Source organism: Ambystoma mexicanum, chromosome 6p, assembly GCF_040938575.1.
Source record: "Ambystoma mexicanum isolate Mex_15411 chromosome 6p, UKY_AmexF1_1, whole genome shotgun sequence".
Lineage (NCBI taxonomy): Eukaryota > Metazoa > Chordata > Amphibia > Caudata > Ambystomatidae > Ambystoma > Ambystoma mexicanum.
The window spans coordinates 650,578,317-650,595,323 of record NC_090935.1 but is presented as its reverse complement, the minus strand read 5'-3'; the positions used below and the strand labels follow the sequence as shown (position 1 = coordinate 650,595,323).

The 17,007-nt window shown below is 50.9% G+C and overlaps 1 protein-coding gene across 1 annotated transcript in view; it reads right to left on the bottom strand.

The window, feature by feature from the left end:
* The window catches only part of MRPS27 (mitochondrial ribosomal protein S27), an 874,008-nt gene that overhangs the window by 517,015 nt on the left and 339,986 nt on the right, over nucleotides 1-17,007 (bottom strand). The window lies entirely within an intron of this gene.

Genomic DNA, 17,007 nt, shown 5'->3' with positions numbered 1-17,007 from the left:
TAAATCTTTCGGGGTCAAGACCTGTTGGTCCATAAATAAAGGTTTAAAGTGGGCACAACGTATTGATAACAGTTTATCGCATTCTGTACACAGGTGCTTAAGAGTTTCTTACAAAACCGACAAGGCAGAGAGATATCAACATTACTCCGTCTGTTCAACACGTCGTTTGTCAACCACAGGTTTAGCCTGAATCTCATAAAGCCGTTTCGATGGCTAGAGCTAGGGGACCTCACCATGTAATCAGCCACAGTGTTGTAACGCTTTAGTTCAAATGGAAAAGCCTCGAAGTTTTTATAGTTGGCACAAGCAAGACGTGTATGGATCCAGTCAGCTTCCCAGATTTTTAGTCTCGCCTTGTTTGGATTTTCCATTAACAAGGTTGGATCTATCTGGGCTTTTTCTAGAATTGATTGAATTTTTTTGGCGCCATACTTTCGGAAAAGTATCCATAGAACTCATTAGGTATGTGGAAATGATGTTAGTAATCCCTGTTGTAGCTTTATTTAGAAGGCATTTGCGATACAAAGTGCACAAGTTCCATTTGTAAACTGCGTAGACAGAAATTAAGCCCAACTCATATCTTAAAAGTGGTAGAGGTTGTGAGGTTGGTACATTCAAAACTTGCCTCCAGAACCGACCTTCCCTAATGGCCCATTAAGAATATGACATTATATACCGGGTCTCCGCGCCGTAGAGAATAACAGGCACCACTTTTAATTTGAAATAGGTGAGAATCGGTAAGAGAAAATTTACAATATCTCGCTTTAATGATCCGGGCTTGCGAGATGCACATTTGAAGTTTATGGAGCCCTTGTTTGATGTACTGGTCAGGAGCACACAGGTTGGAAATGATCATATCCAGGTACACAGACATTAGTGACAGTTATCTTACAATTTTGAAGAGGCCAATATAGCTGGGCAAGACTTTGTTTGCTAGTACCAAATTGAATAATGTTTGTCTTTGCAATGTTGATTGTTATGCCATTTGCTTTGGTGTATACGTCCAGGGCACCTAATAAATGTTGCAAGCATTTGGGGGTATGTGACATTAGTACCATGTCGTCGGCATACAATAACCATTGAATCTGAACACCCATGATCTTCGAAGAGTCGGATATCACTTTGGTAAAGCTTTGATGAATATATATATATATGACAATGCATTACTTACCGTAAAAGCATTTCTGATGGTTGTATCTGCTTAGATTCACATGCTGTGCATAGGTCCGACATCCAGTGGTCACTGCGGAGTATTGCATTTTGTTTTTCATAGTCGAAAAGGGGACGTCGACAAGGCGTGTCTGTAACACTATCCCTATAGTGACGTGCGTTGTGCCCACAATCCCTCACGCGTCGAGGTCCCTCTGTTTGTATTTTTTCTGCCCTGAGGGAGCCTTCTATACGTGAGTGAGTACAGAAAAGAGAGAGAGATGTAGAAAGGTGTTTATGTTCCTTCCATCCGAGCGGGGAGGAAGGGTGGGCGCATGTGAATCTAAGCAGATACAACCATCAGAAATGCTTTTACGGTAAGTAATGCATTGTCTTCTGATGTTTGTTAATCTGCTTAGAATCACATGCTGTGCATAGACTAGCGAGCAGTACCCGGAGTTGGCAGTGGGTTATGAGAAGGAAAAGTAGAGAAAAGATGTCTTAATACTGCCTGTCCCACCTGGGAGTCAGATCTAGAGTGTGCATCTAGACAGTAGTATTTTGTAAAGGTGTGCACAGAACTCCAGGTAGCCGCTTTGCAGATGGACTCAAGGGGAACATTTGCAATGAACGCTATGGAAGCTCCAGTACCTCGAGTAGAATGTGCTCTTGGCTTGAAGGGTAGTTCTCTCTTAGCAAGAGTGTAACAGAGAGTGATGCATTGAACAATACATCTAGATATAGTGGACTTTGAGACTGCATCTCCTTCTCTTCCTGCTGCCACCGAGACAAAGAACTGATTAGTCTTTCTCAGTGGCCTGGTTCTTTCCATGTAGAACATGACAGCTCTGCATACATCTAGTGTATGCAGACTTTTTTCTCCCAAGCTGGAAGGGTTTTGAAAGAACGTTGGTAGTTCTATTGACTGGTTTACATGGAATTTCGAGATGAATTTTGGCGCAAACCTCGGGTGTGTGCGTGGAACCACCTTATCTTTGTGAACTGTTACGAAGGGGTCTAGAACAGAAAGAGCCTGTAGTTCACTTACTCTCCTAATGGAGGTGATAGCTATTAGGAAAGCAGTCTTAAGAGTCTTTAAGAGTTGCCTTGTGCATGTGTTCAAAAGGCGAGCCCATGAGTCTAGAAAGTACCACATTTAAGTCCCATCCGGGAGCTGGGTTAGCTATCGGAGGGTGTATTCTCTTTACCCCCTCCATGAAGGCCTTAATAACTGGGATCTTCCACCACGACACTTTAAATTGGGAAGTGGTGTATGCAGAAAGTGCCGCCAGGTGGACTTTAATGGAATTGAACACTAGACCTGAATCCAATAAATGGGTCAAGTACAGAACAATATGTGTGGGAGAACAGTCAACCGGGTTGATGCTCTTTCCTCTACACCAGATGACAAATCTTCTCCACTTGCTAGAATAGCAGTGGCGAGTATTAGGTTTTCTGGCTTCCCTGAGGATGTCCAAATTCTATGATCTCAGGAGCCAGGCTGCTAAGTTCATGGTCTGAGGGCATGGATGCAGTGTCCTGCCCCTGTCTTGTGACAGCATGTTGTACGGGCAGGGAAGTTTCACTGGGGAGAGACATCTCCATCAAGTGTACGAACCATGGCTGCCGGGCCCACATTGGGGCCACTAGTATCATGGTAACTTGCTCCTGGTGCATCTTGTGCATCACTTTGTTGAGAAGGGGAGTCGGGGGAAAGGCGTAAACAAATTTCCCTGACCATTGAATCGACAGACCGTTCCCCTTGGACTGGTTCTGGGGGTACCTGGAGGCGTAACTTTGGCATTGTGAGTTCTCCAGAGTTGCGAACATGTCTATTTCCGGGAATCCCCATTGCGTGAAGACGTCTAAGACGTCTAAGACGATGTCTTCGTGCAATCGCCATTCGTACTCTTCGGGCAGGGGGAAGTCTCTGCTGAGTTCGTCTGCTAGCAGATTGATTTCCCCTGGTACGTGTTGCGACAGTAGGAACATGTTGTGTTTGAGAGCCCACTTGCATATATTCTGGGACAGCTTGGACAGTCCTGGAGAGTGGGTGCCCCCCTGCTTGTTGATGTAGTACATGGCTGTGGTGCTGTCTGTAAGGACCATCACTGACTTCCCTTGTAGGTGTTCCTGGAAGGCTTTTAGTATTTTGAACACCGCCAGTAGCTCCAGTAGGTTTATGTGCTTGGATGCTACGTTCGGAGTCCACACTCTGTGAGCAGTCTGATGGGATAGGCGAGCCCCCCATCCTGTGAGGGATGCGTCTGTGGTTAGAGTGGCCTCCACCGCGGGTGTGGCAAAGGGTTTCCCTATTATCAGGTTTTCCTTTGTCCACCACCGTAGCGAGAGAACCAAGGCTTGCGAGACCACCACTAGATCGTCCCATTGTCCACTGGCCTGACACCACTGGCTGTTGAGCCACTCTTGCATTGGGCACATGCGCAGGCGCACGTGAGGTACCAAATAAATACACGACGCCATCATACCTAGCAATCGCATCGCTTTGCGCACTGTCACCTCTCGACCTGCCACATATTGGGGGATCTGAAACAGCATGTTTTGGACCCTCTCGTTGGAGGGGAAGACGAGGCCGTCCTTTGTTTGAATTAGAGCCCCTAGGAATTGTTTGACTTGGCTGGGTCCAAGCTGGACTTCTTCTCGTTGATGGAGAAGCCCAGTTGGAACAAAAGGTCTACAGTCTTTTGGGTGTTTGAGAAGCATGTCTCGCAAGAATCCCCTGTTATGAGCCAGTCGTCGAGGTAAGGGTATACTGGGATGGATAACCTGCGCAGGTGGGCCGCTGCCACTACCAGTACTTTCGTGAATACCCTTGGTGCAGATGCTATGCCGAAGGGTAGCACTCTGAACTCTATCATGAACCTGAGGTATTTTCTGTGCGCTGGCAACATTAAAATATGAAAGTATGCATCTTTCATGTCCGGTGTTGTCATGCAATCTCCCTGTGATAGCAGTGGGATCACTTCCTGTAAGGTCACCATACGAAACTTTTGGGGTTTGACAAACTTGTTCGCTGGGTGCAGATCTAATACAGGGCGCATGGTTAGATCCTTTTTGGGTACAAGGAAGTACACTGAATAAATACCTTCCATTACCTGAGATAGAGGCACGACCTCTATGGCTCCTTTTTCCAGCAGTTGGTTCACTTCTTGGAGAAGGATGGCGAGGTGTTCTGGTGTCATGCGGCGTCCCCTCGGGGGTCTGTATGTTGGGGAACTGTTGAACTCTATACAGTAGCCGCGGGCTACGGTGGAAAGTACCCAGCGGTCTGATGTTATTCCCTCCCATGCTGGAAGGAAGGATGTTAACCGGCCCCTGACCGGCGCTGCATGGGAGGGGAAGCGAATCTTCGCGTCACTTGGTGGTGTTGTTGGCTTGTGAGCCTCTGGGGGTGGAACCCCGGCCTCTTCCCTTGCCACGGCGTTGACCCCTCTGATTGTACTGGCCGCTATTACCCTGGTAGTTGCTGGCAGAATACTGTTGTTGTTGGTTTTGTTGCTGGCGTTGTCCACGTAAAAAGCGCTTATTACCAAATCCCCGCCTGTTAGGGGGTTTTGAAATTTGGTCTAAGGTCTTTATTGTATCAAATTCTTTCTTTGCGTTCTCCAGCGCGTCATCCACTGCTCTCCCAAAGAGGTTGGACTCCTCTATGGGTTTATTAATAAGGGACGCTTGTGTTTCCACCTTAAAACCGGAATTGCGAAGCCAGACGTGACACTTCAGTAAAATTCCTTGTACCAAAGTGCGGCCAGCCGTCTCTGCTGCATCGAGGGTATTCTTGACGATGCTTTGATTGACCAGAGAGCCCTCGTTAACTGTAGCCAGTAAACGAGTCCTTAGGGGTTCGGGAACTTCTTCGATGTCCTGTTTAAGCTTAGCCCATTGAGCATCGGCGTAGCTTGCCAATAGTGTGTTATTATTGGCGATTCTGGTAGAGAATGCTGCAGAGGTGGTGATTCTCTTGGCTAGTGCATAAAGCTTCTTCCCCTCTTTATCTGGGGGTGCCTCGCTGGTAGATAGTGGGACTACGGCCCTTTTCCTGGTGTTGGTCACGACCAGGGAGTCCGGGATTGAGTGACCCTTAATATATAATGGGTCTGATTGAGAGGGAGAGAACAGTTTCTCAATCCTCGGATTGACCCCTCTCACCAATGCAGGAGTGGAAAGAAAAGGTGTAATACGTCTCTTAACTGAGGCGAGGATGGGTATATTCTGGCTAGTGGGGGTTTTTTCTTTGATAATCCTCTCCACAAAATCGGTGTCTGGGGTGACCTCCCCAGTTTCAATTTCGAAATGTGCTGCTGCCTTCTTCAGCAGTGCATTGAAGGTGGGTTGATCATCGACAGGCAAAGGGTTCCTGACTGGTGTAGTTTCAGTAGACCTGATGACTATACTGCTACTGCCTGTGTCAGTCGACCTAGCCGGCGACTGCCAAGGATTTGGGTCGCCCTCGCCTGTGTCTTCCTGGAATCCCTCCTCACCTAGGTTAGTTTCCTCGAGAAAACCTTCCTCTTCTTGTTGGTTCTCAACATAGGTGAACTCATCTTCCTCCTGGAAGAAGTTGTCTTCCTCAGTGGGATTATAAGAGTATATGTCCTCCTGTGTGGGGTTATAAAACTTCTGGTATTTAGCCCTTGGACTCTCCAGGGGTGCCTCCCTTGGTCTCTTGGGTGCCCTGTCTTCTGGGATGGACATGAACCTGTCTAGTTTGTCCATACAGGTCTGGAACCTTTCAAAGGTCCACTGAGGTCGGCCAGGACGGTCTGGGAAAGAAAAAGGAGTTTCTTCCTCCTGTAATTGTCGGGTTCTGTCCCATAACGTCGAAGAAAGTGAGCCTTCTCCTTCTGAGTAGCCTTCTTGCTGGCTTGGGCCTTCTGTCGGCGTCGGGAACTGGCCTGATCTGTTTTCCGGCGCTTTCGGCGTATCTTTGGCCTTGTGCGCGGTTTTCGGCGTTTCACTCGCCGTACGTCTCTGGCCGTCCTTAGATGCTATGCCCCCGAGGCTTTCGGCGATCATTCTCTCTTCCGAGGGATCGGTCGCCGTCGCGCTAAGTAACGTCGAGCCTTTGCCCTTCGAGTCCTTGTTGGCAACGTGAGCGCTCTTACGATGCGCGTCGCCGGAGGTTTTGGTGTTAGCACCCTTATTTTTAGAATGCCCTGTCGCCTGTCGCGGAAGTGGTGGCGGGGAGGGCTGATGACCCTTATGGTCGGCGGAAGACGCCGGTGGGCCCGGCGTCCCCGTTGGCGCTATGGCTGCCTTCGTCTTCGACGAATGCGTGCCGGGGGGTATGTGTTTGGTGTTTTCCCGTGTGCGTCCTTGTCGCCGGGGTGTACATCCCCATAAACTGGGCGTGAGCTGGGCTTGTCGGGGCCGGGGACGGATGACGAGGAGCGTGAACGCTCCTTTGAGAGGTCTACAGCCTCCGTTACGGGGGCCGTGTAGTCACTGTCCTCGTCACACTCGGCGGCAGCGGGCGAGGAGTCAGGCCTAGACATGGCGTAGGCCGCCCACCTTTTGACCCTGCGGTCTTTTAGAGTTTTGGGCTTTAGTAATTTACAAGCCGCACAGCCGTACTCCTGGTGATCGAGGGGTAAGCAACAATTGCACCGTTTGTGCTTATCCTTCCAGGTATATTTACCCTTGCAACGCGGGCAAAACCTAAATGGCGTCCTCTCCATAGCTGAGGGTAATAAGTGTGACTACGACCTCGAAAGAGAGGGAGGGGAAAGAGAAAGGCATTCTTAAAGAGAAGAAAGAAAGACCACAAAACCCCACTCTCCCTACTGTGTATGGCCGGCGAGGCCAGGCCACGTGTTCGGCAGCGCCGAAGGATCCCCTCCGCTCGTCCTTCCGTCGAAGATCTTGCTCGGCAGGGAAACGGCTCTGCGTCGAGGGAGGGATCTACGTTATCAATTTTAATAACAAACGACCAAAGGTCGAAGAAACTATTTGGCAATGTCTCTCGAGGAGCTCCGCATAAAGGCGACCAGTAGCTGGGCGGAAAAAAACAATCTGAGGGACCTCGACGCGTGAGGGATTGTGGGTACAACACACGTCACTATAGGGATAGTGTTACAGACACGCCTTGTCGACGTCCCCTTTTCGACTACGAAAAACAAAATGCAATACTCCGCAGTGACCACTGGATGTCGGACCTATGCACAGCATGTGATTCTAAGCAGATTAACAAACATCAGAAATATATATATATACATACTTACACACACACACACACACACACACACACACACACACACACACACACAGATGCCAGAGGGCATGTGGTAAAAATGCCAGTGCCAGTGTTTTAGACCACTCTTTATTGCGGTGAAATCGGAAGGGGCTACCTTTACCAAGCACGACCTTTAGGGAAGAGAGGAAGTGCCAAGGACCCGAAGGTAGGGGGGAAGATGAGGAGGAACTGGTAGAGCCCAGAAGGAAAGGATGTAACAGAATGTAACAGGATGTAACAGGGGAATAAAGAGGAAGGTTGATGAATCCATGGCTCTGGTGAGGTTATATAATATAAGCTGTGTGTGAGAAATGTAGGGGCATTGTAGTACAGAACACAACACTGTTTAAGTTTATTTTAAAGGAACAAGATGGCGAAGGAGAGAGGGAAGGTAGCTGCCATGCACACACATCAGACAAGAGGGCCACAAGGACAACGGGGCTTCGAGAGAACATCGCAATATCCCACCCGCAGCCAGGTGGAGAAGAAAGTATGTGAGACAGGTGTGGGATGCAATTCCCCCACAGTGGACCATGCTTGGCAATAGGGCATTGGTGCGCCAAATGCCAGAGAAACCATCACTTTGAACTGGTGTGCAGATAAGGGATCCCCTTCACGCCAAAGGAGAAACAGGACCTTCACAGCGATAGGGGCAGAGCAAAGGGAGACTACAGAGGATCCTTTTGAACCCTGGGGGCAAACTGGAGATGAGATAGGATGGCACTAAAGAAGAAGCTCTGGGTGACAGGGGACGTCGTTAGCACCACCAGACGACACGCCAGGAATGAGCTGAATGTAGAGGAGACAGCTCAATAAGTAGGAGGGAGGTGCTGTGGCGAAATTGGAAGGGACTACCTTTACCAGGCACAACTGTAAGGGACGAGAGGCAGTGCCAAGGACCCGAAAGGACGGGGAGGGAGAAGTGGGGCTGGTAGAGGCCCCGGGAGGAAAGGATGCAACAGGGTAATAAAGAGGAAGGTTGATGAATCCATGGCTCTGGTGATCTTATTTAATATAAGCTGTGCGTGAGAAATGTGACCAGGGCCGTGGGGTAATTGCAGTACAGAACACAACACTGTTTAAATTTATTTTCAAGGAACAAGAAGACGAATGAAGTAGTGATGCGAAGTATGACAAATGGACCGTGTATTTTTTTTTGTGCATTGTTGGGCTTTAGAAGCTTCATATTGGACAGTTGCTCTACATGAAGTTTGCTGTTGTGCACAAGAAGAGAACATGTTTGCTTCTAACAATTAATTCGATTTATCACATGCACCCAGGCTAGATTTTCAGAGCTATTTGTGTTAAACATGCATGTGTACATCCGTGCTCTCGAAGGGTCAACTGGGTCTTTCATATTTACGCAGTCAAAAAATGCATGCCATTCATTGCAGAATTGCAGCATCTGTTATTTCTGTCATGAAGCTACTGGTAGCCTCAGGGTTATAGTGGTCTTATTGTAATGACCCACGGGAACCCAATTAAAAGGCTGGTTAGACCTGGAAGACCAATATTACTGCACAAAAAAGGGAACTTTTTCTATTGTTCACCTAGGACTATGACAAAGAGTAAGATGTTTTGAATTCTGATCTGAAAGAAGCATTTCCTCATATCAAGAAATAAAGCCCCCTTATAACAACTTTAAGAATCTGTTAATCTGCAGGATATCGAATATAGCCAAAGACAGTCCCTTTTTCTAACAGAAGTCAGGTGGAGATGTGGAGATGGGTTGATGGCAACAGCACAGGCTTTCCTGTCCAGGTCATTTTCTTTTTTGGATAGAATCTGCTGCAGACGATAAGTGCTTAAGCAGAGAATCTACATGAATTAGAAAAGAGCCAACAAACGCAATGCTTATTCTTCAAAAGTATAGTCAGGAGAACATGAACAGAAGTGAGGCTTCAATCGTGAAAGAATTGAGTATATTAATGAAGCCTTTTGTTAAGATTTAGGGCCTCATTAAGAGTTAGACAGTGTGATAAGAAAAGTGCTGGTAACAAGATAACCATCACTTTTACTCCACCGCCAGTACAAACTCGTGACAACCACCTGATTTTGTGTGGAGGAAATTTCCTCCACACAAAACCATTACAACATGTGCTAATTACCGATCCCATGGAGTACAATGGATTTCAAAATTGTAAATAACCAAAGGGTCCACATGCCTAATTGATGTGGACGCTTCCCGTTACCACATGCAGTAATGGTAATGCCAATTAGCAGTATTACTGCACAGTGTTACCCAAGGTAATACCGCCAAACACTTAATGAGGGCTTTAGTCTTAAAAACAGGCGATTTTAATGCCAAAAGCAATAGAGTTACCGTGGAGCATTTAATCGATGAGTACTGGGAAAATTATTCAATCATCAAGTGGATGTAATATGCTTATGTTTATGTATGGATGTAATTGTGATGGGGTAGCATATTTTTGAAAATCTGTGTGACCTTAGTTTTGGCTGCCTCAATGGGTTTTGAGAGTGATCGCCCTGCAAATCATCTGATTTGTACGCAAGGGCAGACATTTTCAGCCCCTGCTTGTTGCCTAGAAGAGCCTGGTTAGCTTGACACCAACAGCTATCAGAAGCGGCTTTTGGCTCCCCAGGCCAAGTAATGCCAAACAAACACACACTGTGCATTTGGGACAATGTATACATAAACATTAGGGCACATCTATACAACATTTAAAGCATAAAGGGTCTTAAGAAATGGACAAAGTGATATGTTTCCATCTTATATGGAAGTTAGATTTGCAGAACGCTATGTACTAGCTCCTCGTTCCCCAGTGGTAGCTCCTAGTCACTGGTTAATGCCAGAAACGCAGGAGCTGCTTTTAGCTCCTGCTTAGCCAATCTTAACTTCGAGCCCTGGAAGTGTAAAAACTTCTGCCCATGTCACTCACTAGTCAATGACCATTTTTCCCCATGGGTTCTAGTAGAACAGAAGACAGGAGTGAAAGTGTGCGAATGGTATTCTAAGGATTCAAATCGGAAGGATAATGTGGATAGGTGATTTATTCAGTAAAAATTACAGAAAACATTGATTAGCAGGGGGATTTTTTCTATTCCATTATTCATCCTATCCGACTCATCTGAGAGCTTTGTCAGACAAAGGTCCATCAAGGTTTGAATGTAACATTTTGTTAATTGGTCAAAAAATTGAAAAATAGTGAGTCATTGACTTGATGAATGCTCCAGATAAGATTTTGAAATGGGAGTATTTTACTCACTATTTTTTTTAAGTTGGGACTAAAAGGATTTTTTAGGGAGTAAAAAAATGAGTATTACAAATAGGAGCATTTTATAAATTAGTACAAATTTTATATTATTAAATGTATTTTATTGGTATTTCAACCAACATGAAACTTCCCCCCACCCGTTTTCCCCTGTCACCCATCCCCAAAACAACAAACCCGTGGACATCCCATTAGCTCTCCCAGTTTCATGTGGGTAACCCTCTCAAACCAGACCCAACAGTCAGTCTGTGTGGGCACCATGTAGCCCTGAAGTCGCTGCAGAGAAACAACAGAACCAAGTCCTACTCTGCCTGAAATGTCGGGTGTTCACTCCAAATTGAATAGGTCCCTCATTCCAGGGCTACAAAGTTCCAGATCTTGGTGACCCACTCATGCTCCATCAGAGCCTCCTATTTCCATTTTTGTGCCACCAGCAACAGGGTTGCTATACTAAGACTCATGCATGCTTTTATGTGTGCTTTTGACGGCAATAGTTCAAGGAATTCCCCCATTTCCCAACAAAGCCTCCACAAAGCCCCTATAGTTCTGAGAACCAAACATCCCCTTCATAGCCGTGTTAACCATGTCCCAGAAGGGTTGTAAGCCAGCACATTTCCACTAAATGTGTTCCCAGCCCCCCACCCCCCACACCCCTTCCAACACACATGTACCGCCGGGTAATATTTGTGCACTTTTTCGCAGGTAAGATGCCACTGCATCATTACCTTCATCCACATCGCCTGTATCTGAATTGCACGCGTGAGTTTGGGTATGTTTTGCCCATAGCTGTGACCATCGCTCTTCCCCCTCAATCGGTTGACCCAGGGCGACCTCCCATTGCTTCATCTGGGACCATTCAGGGCACAGGGGACCCTCAGAATATTTTATACAGTTCTGCTATAATGCGTTTGTCACCTGAATTAGTCTTAACGTATTCCAGTTCCCTGGTCACAGCTGTTTTGGCCGTCAGACCCTTTAACTAGTGTCTCAGCTATGAGTACCGAAATCTCTCTCCATCACCCAATCCAAATATCTGTTTGCACTGAATAAAGTATCTGACATCCTGATCCTCCACCATGTCTGTCAAAGTGTGCCCCCCCGCCACCTGCCAATGGGCGAAGAACCCCAGCTACACTCTCAGCGTGAACTGGGGGTTTCAGAGGGGAGGCAAAGGTTGTCAGACTCAACTGATGAACTAGGGAGTACCATACTTCCCCCCCCATTAGGGCGGTTATCTGGCTCATGTAAATATTCTTGGGTCTATACGAGGAACAAGTTACCTACCTGTAACTGTTGTTCTCCAGCATGGGTCTGGCATGGATTCACATGCTCATGAATATTCCCCGTCGTCAGGCTGGGAATCCTCGGTAAAGAAAAAACCAGTATCAGTTTCGTTTCTGATCTGTCTTTCGTAGTAATAACCAATCACTGGTCTCTGCGTCATACTGACCACAGCCAATGACTGCCCTCTACCTAAGCACCGCCTCTGGCAGCCATCTTCAGATTTGGAAGCACGTGAAGTGGCAGTATGACCAAGTGAAGAGCCGCAGAGGGGTAGGCGGGAGGGTTCGCATGTGAATCCATGCCAGACCCATGCTGGAGAACAACAGTTACAGGTAAGTAACTTGTTCCTTCTCCAGCATGGGGTCTGGCATGGATTCACATGCTCATGAATAAAGAATACATAGCAGTACACACATGCACAACCACGGGAGGTGGCAAAGGCTCAACATTAAGCATCACATCAACTCAACATTAAGCATCTTACCTCCTCACCAGGCTCACCTCAGGCGAACAGGTTGCGCAGCACTGCTTGGCCGACCCTGGACTCCTCCCTGGAATCCCGGTCGACGCAGTAGAATTTCGTGAAGGTGTGCGTCGACCTCCACGTAGCAGCCCTGCATATGTCCAGCAGGGGCACACCAGATAGGAACGCCGTGGTAGCTGCGATCGCTCTGGTGGAATGGGCTCTCGGACGGCCAGGCAGCGGTCGGTTTGCCAACCGGTGACAGCACATGATACAGCCGGAGAGCCATCTGGAGATGGAAGCCTTCGAGAGAGCCTTCCCCTGATTGACAGGTCCAAAGTTCACAAAGAGTTGTGACGTCTTCCGAAAACCCTTCGTGCGGTCCACGTAGAACTTCAGCGCTCTAGCTACATCCAGCGAGTGCAAAGTCCTCTCAGCCGGCGACGAAGGCGACGGGAAGAACACAGGTAACACCAAGGGTTCGTTGAGATGGAAGTCCGACGGTACCTTGGGCATGAAGGAGGGGTGCGTCCTGAGCACTACCCTCGTGTCGTGGAAAGTCAAGTACGGGGCCTTGCAGGAAAGGGCCTGGATCTCTCCCACTCGTCGTGCGGAGGTGATGGCCACAAGAAAAGCTGTTTTCCACGATAGAAACTTCAACGGGGCCGAGTGCAGAGGCTCGAACGGAGGTCCCATGAGCTTGGTCAGCACCACGTTGAGCTCCTACGCCGGGGCCGGAGCCTTCACCGGCGGGAACGATCTGAACAGTCCCTTCATGAACTCTTTCACCAGACGATGAGACCACAAGGACGTCCGGCCCGTGGTTCTGGTGTATCGGGAGATCGCAGCAAGATGAATCTTGATGGACGCATGTGCCAGACCAGCTTTGGCCAGCGTCAGCAGGTACGGCAGTACTTGGGGAGCCGTAATCCGTAGAGGGTTAATCTTCTGTGCGTGGCACCAGACAGAGAACCTCTTCCATTTGTGTCCGTAGCATTTAAGAGTCGAGGACGCCCTGGCCTTTGCAAGAACCTCTCTGCAATCGGCCGGTATGTCGTATCCTCCAAACTCTAGTGCTGCAGGAGCCAGGCCTGCAAGTTCAGCGACTTCGGGTCGTGGTGGAGGATGGCGCCTCCTTCCCTGGAGAGTAGATCCGCGTCCGCCGGCAGCTTGATCGGCGGGGACGCTGACAAGTCCAGAAGGTCCGGGAACCATATCTGCCTCGGCCACGCAGGTGCGACGAGGATCATCCTGCACCGTGACCTCTTGAGCTGGTTGACGAGCCGGATTAGCAGAGGCAAGGGAGGGAACGCGTAGAGGAACAGGCCCTCCCAGGGGAACGAGAAAGCATCGCCCATGCTCCTCGTCTGGGGAAACCTGCTGGCGAACCTCCGGCACTTGGTGTTCGTCGCCGTCGCGAACAGGTCGATCTGGGGTGTGCCCCACCGTCGGAAGAGGCGATCCACCAGATCCTGCCGTAGTTCCCACTCGTGGCACGAGCGCAGCTCCCTGCTGAGTGAGTCGGCGATGGTGTTTTTTATCCCTGCCAGATGAAACGGCACCAGAAAAATCCCTTGGGCGACGGCCCAATGCCACAGGTCCTGCGCCTCCTTGGACAGCGCTGGGGACCTGGTTCCGCCCTGTTTCCTGATGTAAAACATGGTGGTGGTGTTGTCGGTGAAGATCCTCACCACCTTGCCCTTGAGGGACGGAAGGAAGGACCTGAGGGCCCAAAACACTGCACGGAGCTCCAGGACGTTGATATGTAGGGACTTCTCCGTCGGGAGCCAGAGTCCCCTTGCGTGCAGATTTTCGGTGTGCGCTCCCCACCCTTCCAGGGAGGCATCCGTGGTCACAGTCTCCTGGTGGGCTGGGGTCTGGAAGTCCATGCCCGCCGTCAGATGCGCGCGGGTGCCCCACCACCGTATCGCTCGTCGGAAACTCTCGTCGAGCTTGATCCTTTCCTCGAAGCTGCCCGTCGTCTGGATCCAGGGCGCATCCAGGAATTCTTGCAACGGGCGCATCCGGAGCCTGCACATGGGAATGAGGTAGATGCAGGAAGACATCATCCCGAGGAGGGACTTGATGGACCTCACTTTGGCCGCGTCGGCCACCAACATCCGTTGCACCTTGCCCAAGATGGTCCTGGTCCTCTCCTCCGACGGGGAGGCCAGAAGGGACACTGTGTCGAGCCTCGCTCCCAGAAACAGTGCGACTTGCGCGGGCACCAGGTGGGATTTGGCGTAGTTCACGGAGAATCCCAGGTCCGTGAGGAGTTGGACGGTCCTTGCCGTGTGGACCACGGCGAGCTCCCTCGTCTTGGCGCGGATGAGCCAGTCGTCCAGGTAGGGGTAGACGTGGATCCCCTCGCGGCGCAGCTGCGCCGCCACCGGTGCAAGGCACTTGGTGAATACCCTGGGTGCCGACCGTAGTCCGAAGGGAAGGGCTTTGAACTGGTAATGACGCCCTTGGACCACGAATCTGAGGAATTTGCGGTGCCCCTTTAGGATGGGAATGTGGAAGTAGGCATCCTCCAAATCCAATGACGATAGGAAGTCTCCTTCCTCCAGCTGACCCAGGACGTGCTGGAGGGTGACCATCCGGAACTTCTGCGCCTTGATGAACTTGTTCAGACGTCGCAGGTCCAGGATGGGGCGCCATCCTCCCGTCTTCTTCTTCACGAGGAAGTATCTCGAGTAGACTCCGGAGCCCCGAAGCCTCTTTGGGACGAGTTCGATGGCGCCCTTTCTGAGCATCGCCTTTACCTCCAGGAGAAGTTGAGGGACGTGAAGTTCTTTCCTGGCCACGGGGGGGACGCGCGGGCACCTTCTTTGAAACTCGAGCGCGTGGCCCCGGGCCAGGGCGTCCAGCACCCAACGGTCGGTGGAGATGGACTCCCACACGCTGACGAAGCCCGCCAGCCGGCCTCCCACCGGGGTGCTTCGGTGGGGGCCCGACCCCAAGGCCGGTTCAATCCTGCTTGGACGCGGCCTTGCCGCCTTGACCTCCTTGGCGACGACGGCGGGGTCCGCTAGACTTGCCTCGTCCTCTGTAGGCCTCTTGCGACGACGAGCGGGCCGCTTGACGGTAGGAAGCGAAACCGCCGCCGGAACCTTTGGAGGCGCCCTTGCCTCCGCCGCTCCGAAAGGGCGTCCGTCGTTGCAGGACTCCAAGGGCCCGGGCCGTCTCAGTATCCGCCTTGATGGCCTGAAGGGAATCGTCCACTGTCTTCCCAAACAGGTTGTTCCCGTCGAAGGGCATGTCCAGGACTCTGGTCTGGACGTCCTGCCGGAAGTCCGTAGCTTTGAGCCATCCACGACGTCGAAGGCAAACACCGTTGCCCAGCTGGCGGAATCCAGTGTCGGCGATGTCCGTCGCCACGGTGATGGCGTGGTCCGAGGCCACCTCACCTTCCTGCAGGATCTCAAGGGCCTCCGCCCTCTTGTCGTCTGGCAGAAAATCCAGCAGGGGAGCCATCTTGTACCAGAGCTCCCTGTCGTAGCGGGCCACGATAGCCAAGGCGTTGGCCGCTTTAATCGTCGTCGCTGCCGACGAGATGACTCTACGCCCCATAGTATCCAATTTCTTTCCCTCGCCGTCCGGCGGGGAAGTCGATGTGGAGGCCGCACCCCCCCCGCTTTCTTCCTGGCTGCCGCGGAGACGACGGAGTCCGGGGTAGGCTGCGCCCGGAGGCATAGGGGGGCCGTGTCCGGGACCCGGTACTTTTTCTCGTACCGGTCTCTTCTAGCTGGCGTCGTGGAAGGGTTCTTGAGGAGGGAAAGGCCCTCATCCCAAATGTCGTCCAACAGAGGCACTGCGAGGACCGTCTTCCTCTTGGCCTCGCGCCGCTGATAAAGGAAGCCTTCCTTTTTCTTCTCCTCAGGGCAGAGTTGGAAAAGCTCGGAAGCCCTGGAGATCATGGAGTGGAAATATCCGATCTCGTCGGGCGGCGAGGCCCTGGTGGGAGGCGACGACGGAAAATCCTCGTCGTATGCCTCGTCGTCCGTACCCGTCGCTGCCGTGTCAGTCCCCGTATCATCCCCTCGGGTGGAGGGGGAGGAGGGCTGGAAGGGGCGCGACGGTTGAAAAGGAGGTGGTGGATGGATCCTTCTTTTCTTGGTAGGGGGAACACCAGAAGGTCCCGGTTCTGGATCCCCCGACGGGAGAGGTTCCTCCGTCGGTAACGGTAGCCTCGTCCTTATCTCGGAGCATAAGGACTGTATGGCCAACAAAATGGCCGCCGAGTTGTCTTGCGGCGCTGGCAGAGGGGAGTCCGACGGGCGAGCAGGGGCCCCGTCGGTATCCTCGACGATGTCGTCGTCGTCACCTGCGTCGGGGTCCATTCCGACGGGCTGGCCTTCTTCCACGCCTAGGCCGTGGCTTAAGACCTCGATCAGTTCCTCTTCTGAGGTTGAGGCCGACTCTACGACGACGCCCTGCCCCCCCTTCTTCTTCCCCACGGAGGGTTTCACGGGGGTCCTATCGATGGGCACAAAGGAAGACTCCCTCCGAGGAGGCAGGGAGATTCTGGGCCCTGAGGTCGCCACCACTGGTGCAGCCACCACAGGCTGAGCCAGGGCCGCCGCGACCGTTTCGATAGAGGGCTTGGCCGGATGGATCAAGGC